This window comes from Amphibalanus amphitrite, unplaced genomic scaffold, assembly GCF_019059575.1.
Source record: "Amphibalanus amphitrite isolate SeventyFive unplaced genomic scaffold, NRLGWU_Aamphi_draft 002035F_arrow, whole genome shotgun sequence".
Lineage (NCBI taxonomy): Eukaryota > Metazoa > Arthropoda > Thecostraca > Balanomorpha > Balanidae > Amphibalanus > Amphibalanus amphitrite.
In genome coordinates, this window is record NW_024883528.1 from 40153 (window position 1) to 45929 (window position 5777).

Consider the following 5777-nt stretch of genomic DNA (forward strand, 5'->3'; position numbering starts at 1 on the left):
AAAGGTCATATGAGGTCAGGTCATCTTCGTGACCTCACCATTGGCATTATAAGTCAATGGGGAAAAATGAAAACTGCTATTCTGGCGCCGGGAACGATCTCCAACTATCTCAAGCACACAGAATCGTGATTTCACGCACTCTTTGCAAGGTTCGATGCGTCACTTTTGCAATGATGACCTTGCGTGACGTCATTTATGACGTCATTAGGCTCATATTAGTTTTTCGTCAATTACTTCCGATCAAATTGAGCCAGCGAGTCGGGAAAGCCACCAATGGACTCAGGAAGATCTGCCGAATCGAATGGCATGTGATATGACCTCCTTCAACCAAGTTCGTGACCTGACCGTGACCCGAGGTCAACACCCTAAATTGACCTCACCCAAACAAAAAGTATATCATTCGACGCGCCTGAGCGAGGCGAACACGATGCTGCCAAAATCGCGTCTCTGCGGCCGTTTTTGGCGAAGTTATTCACCAAAAACGGAGCCGTACCATAAGGCACTTAACCTGACCTCAGGGGTCACTGGTTGACCTAGCACCTTAAAATTGGTTATCAATTCCTGTTAACCTACGGCAGCGGTCATTGCGGTTCAGTTTACATATAATTCTTAAATATAGTACTCAGCTTTCGTTGAAATTAAATAAAAACTCAGCATATATCGGACGTTTCGTGTTCGGTTTAACACTTCATCGGCGATACGATAAAGAGGCATATTAGCGTAACTAATAATAATACATTATAAATGTTAAAGATATAATTTGTCGAGCATGCTCGTAAGCAGAAAGACTATATCGTGAATTATGATTAAAGCAGAAAAATACGATGCACATTCTGCCTCTCCAGCCATAAACGAATGGGCCACGTTCGCAGACCGTCCAGGCCAGGCCAAGAAAGCGGCGCTGCGCCACCTCTGAGCTTCCTCACCTGTGCCTCCTGGTGTCCTCGCTGGCGCCCGGCTCACCACTCACTGAACAGCGACCGAGATATGCAGAAGAGCCACCGCGGTGGCACCGGGACGGCCGGTGCAAGCCTAATGTGGTGAATGCTGTGCAGGCTGCCGCCTCATGATAAAAACAGACAGCCTCTTAGAAGTCAGAGATTACTGCTGTGTCCTTGGGAGGGACTCTGCTGATAAAACCTGTCGTCGTCGTGTATGTGTTACGCCCCGTTTGAAAACTCGCCCGTATTAATTAATACTGACCGTATTGATACGGGTCATTGATACTGACAGCATTAATGCGGACCGCCTCGACGGTCTGTATTAATACGGGCCGGGTAGTTGTAATACCGACCGGGCAGTATCAATACAACCCACTTTTTTCCTCACGGCCATATCAAAACTCGGGCCATTTCAAAACTAGCCGATTGCACCTTATTACAGCCAAATATAGGCAAATTGCACACAGTTCAGTAAAAGTGCAACCGATTTACGACAGTTCGGCATAGACAGACTGTCGAAATCGCCTGCACTGTTACCGAAATATATGGACTGCCGCCTCAGTTGGGCGTAAAAAGGTGTAATCTCTTATCCATATCTCATCAAATACTTCATAAGCCCGCAATACATTTAATAATTATTGAATGTTGTCTTTGCAATACACTGGCAGATTTAAACTTGAGGTTGGGGACTTATGGCCGATGGCTGCTCAAGCCGTGGCGAAGCTGCTGAGCGGGGGGGAGAGAGAGAGGGTGAGGGGCAAGGCGAGGGCGATACATATTACATAAGACATGCCTAGCACTTAGCAGAAATGAGCCCCTTGATATTTGGAAGCAATTTTCATTGATTCATGAAGTTAGCAATGCGTAGTTGTGATTTCATTGCATAGCTCCACAAAATTTGATTCGCGCTCGGTGAATTCTCTAAATGATGCTTAACCTTCGCCCCAGTGCACCTATACCGATGTGCAAATGGACAGACATGTATACTATTGTATGTATTTTATGTATTGTATGTACAGATAAAACAACACAGATTACTAGTGCTTCGTGTTTGTTGCTAATTGGCGCCGTAAGTTTTTGAAGAAAAAATATGTTCCACAGCTACTAGCGGTAAAAGTAATAACCCTCTTTGTGCTTTGAATTTCAGGCTATACTCCACCCCAAAAACGGCATTTTGTGCACCACGTATATGGTGAACTTTTGGAAGCTGTTCGATTTGTGTGCCTATCAGCCTGCTGATTGCCTTTCACACGGCACTTCAGTGGCCGGCTAGCCTCCTCAGCGGGGTTTTTGGATGTGAAGCTATTTGTGCCCGTGGTCAGTGGGGTCCCGCAGAGATGAGCTCGTCCCGAAGTTTCGGGGCCGATGCTATTCATCTCAGAAATGGTCGCGATGGGAATTGACACAGTGTGGAGCGACGCCGCCATCCCGGCGAGACTTGTTTCGACAGATGGGAAGCCGGCAGTCGCATCAGCGTTTGAAACGGAAAAATGGCGGCGGTTAGACTCCACTCCTGAGGCCGAGAGGAGTCGACCCGACTCAATACCATCAGGAGCTACTAGGTTTCTGGCGATGCCTAGTCATGGACCTGCACTGAAAACAAAATGACACAAAAACGACTAAAAACGCACAAGCAGAGCGTGTTAACTAGGCTTTCTTGTGTACCCTGCATCATGCATTTTTTGACCCGTCGCAGACGTGTCAATTTACAAATGTGTTAACCCAGTCGTGTTGTGTCCTACTGTCCTAAAGCACAATGTCATTGTGTCTTCAACACATAAGGCTTGTGTGAATACATTTGCAGAATACAAGGTAAATGTGTTACTCAATGTTTAATACCGACTGTGAATACATGCAGAAAATTTTCATATTATTTTGTTTTTTTAGAATTGGAGGATTGAAGGCAAACTCTTGCATGCCGACTGGGTCCCGACTGGACCGATTCAGTTCCGACTGGACCGATTCAGTTCCGACTGGACCGATTCAGTTCCGGGTGGATCGACTCAGTCAAGACCCCACAGTCCCGACTGGACCAACGCTCAGTCCCGGCTGGACAGACTCGTTCAGACCCCACAGTCCCGGCTGGACCGACTCAGTCCCGACTCCACAGCCCCTTCTGGGTCCGGCTGGACCGGCTGCCGGTCCCGGCTGGACCAGCCGCCGGCCCCGACTGCCGGCGCCGTCGCGGTGCCGGCAGCGGCGCGGCGCGGCCGACGGCGGCCGTTCCACCTCGCCGTCGATCGGCACACCTTCGCGGCAGTGTGTGGCCGACCGGCCGGCGGTCAGCGCGGTGAGGGCGGCGGCAGGCGGTGCAGGTGTCCCGGTGGATCGTCACGCAGCCCCGGCAGGGGCGGCGCCGCGCGAGGTGACGGGACGGGAGTGAGGGAGGAGACGGCCCCTGGTGGAACTGCGCCGCCGACTTCACGGCTTTGTCACGTCCAAGTCGCACCGTGGGCCACAGTTGAACAGATGTAAATATTTATGGCTTCTGATGTACAACGCAAGAGACGCTGACGTTCAGCTGACTTGCAACAACGGAAGGAAGTCATAAAAGTACAACATCACAGAAAGACAGGCAAAAGGCTTCAAAATGGGCGTGACAGGTATGTGCCGGTTTGCTAACCTTTTGTTAATCGAAATGGGTGCAAGTAAAACAAAAACAAAATTTCGCAATTCTCTTACGAAGTGCTGGTGTGTTTCACCCGAGTCGCTTAATCTATAACTGTAATCAAAACATTATACTCCAAACAGCTTCGCTATTTTGTTTTAAAATCAACTAGATGGTCAATCATTCGTCCGAATTCATTCAAATAAGATAACGACCCGTGTCATTTGCTACCTCCAATGAAAATATGATTCCATACGGAAAATAACTTCACAACTTATTTAGCTCAATGAAATATGACGGCAGATCAATGGAACAGCATGTTACTGATGTCATTGAGAAAGTGAACATCGGTTGTACCTAGCGCCATTAAATAGTTACGTGTCATAATTTGCGCCCGCTGCCGGCCGAGTTCTTCAGTCCGTCAGTCTGTCGTTCTGTCAGTCTGACAGTCAGGTTGTCACTCAGTCCTACAGTCACTCTGTCGTCAGTCTGTCAGTCTGTCAATTCTGTCAGTTACGCCGCCACTGATAGCTCAGCTCTCACGGCGTCCTGAGTGGGAGGCGGTCGTTCGGTAAGTCAGTCTTAATTTGTCATTCTGTCAGTCAGTATGTCAGTCTGCCAGTCTGTCAGCCAATCTGCCGAGTCTGTCAGTAACGCCGCCGCTCAGAGCTCAGCTCCCGCAGCGCTGTGATCCGACAGGAGGTCTCCCGTCCTAAAGCCCGCTGTCCTGCTGGCGACTTTATTAGCCGGGTCCGCGGCACCAGCCTAGTCTGTGGGCCAGCAGCCTTGAAACCCTGACGGCACAGGAGGGAGCGGATATGGGAATGGTGGGCCCAGTCTGTGAGCCAGCCGCTCTGGAACTCAGAGGAAACAGGATGGAGAGGGTGTGGAAAATGGCGGATTTAGTCTATACTCTGTACTCAAGACGCTCTGGGACTCCGGCGGGACGGGTGGGGGAGGGGGTGCTACAATCGGCCGACCAGCCAGGCTACACGACTAACCTCTGAGATTCCAGCGGGACAGGATAGCAGAGCCCGTTCGACCCAAGTGGAGAATTTTGTACTTACAAGAGAAGTGCATCAGTTAAGTAAACTTTTCTACCTAAGTGTTAGTTTTGATTGATGTGTCGGGCCAGCTGCACCTATTTTCGCCTCAGTTGGCGCATCGGCAGCAGCATTTGTTGTTTGTGAGAAAAAAGATCGTCAGTGTTTCATTTCATTTCATCTTTCTAATAATAATCTTTCCGGTCGATCTCTCTTCTCACCCGAAGACATGAGCTGGAAAAATTAATCCCACTCTTTTATCGCGGATACGGTTTTGGTAGCCCATGAGGATATCGGTCCCGCTCCTGAAAAACGGCACTCACCCACTCGCTCAGTTAGTTTGCTTTTCTTCCCACGTCATAGCAGTCTCACCATTGGTATGAGCAAATATTTAGCCGCAAACAAGCTGACAGAGTTGTGCCTCACGTTGCCCTTTATTTTGTCACAGTTTCGTTCTGAACATTCAGCTGAACACGAATTGGACACCCACGAATGTGGTGAGAGGACTCTGACAGATGGGTCACAAACGGGTCTCCATATCCAAAACTTGTTGACAGAGGTATGCACACTGTGAGCATAGATAAGTATATATTTAAGTGCTATAAAGTAAAAAAGATATAAATTTGAATGTTTTACAGGGTTAACCATGTCAGCTGAAAAACTAGCGATGACCATCCCAAAATATTCGACTTTTTCACAAACAGCTGATGGACACTCACAGTTCACTTGCATGTGTCAAGTTGATGAGATGATAAAATTAACCTTCGCCGACATAGGGCGGTTGATGCAACCCCCCCCCCCCCCCCTAACGTTTTTCGCAAATACCTAACTAGCGTAAAAAGCGGCCAATCGAAACAAAACTTTCAGTAGCTTCGCGTCAATTTTATACCTACCCTGAAATTTCATGGCCTTGATTCAAATGACCTTTGACCTGTGAACTATTTTCCGAGACAGTGTTTGGCCGGAATCGCGATTCGGCGTACGTCGGCTCGCATTAGCCGCGCGTTTGCTGTCTTTGCGTGGTTTCAAGCGTTCAAATATGTGATTTGATGTTGCTCGCATACATTAGGGTGGATGTCAACTGTCAAGGTCACCTGAAGGTCAGGTCAAGTCATTGACCTTTGATGACCTCGTTCCACTTTTTCGAGTATTCCATGTTTCTAGGCTATTTTTTAGCTGAATTAG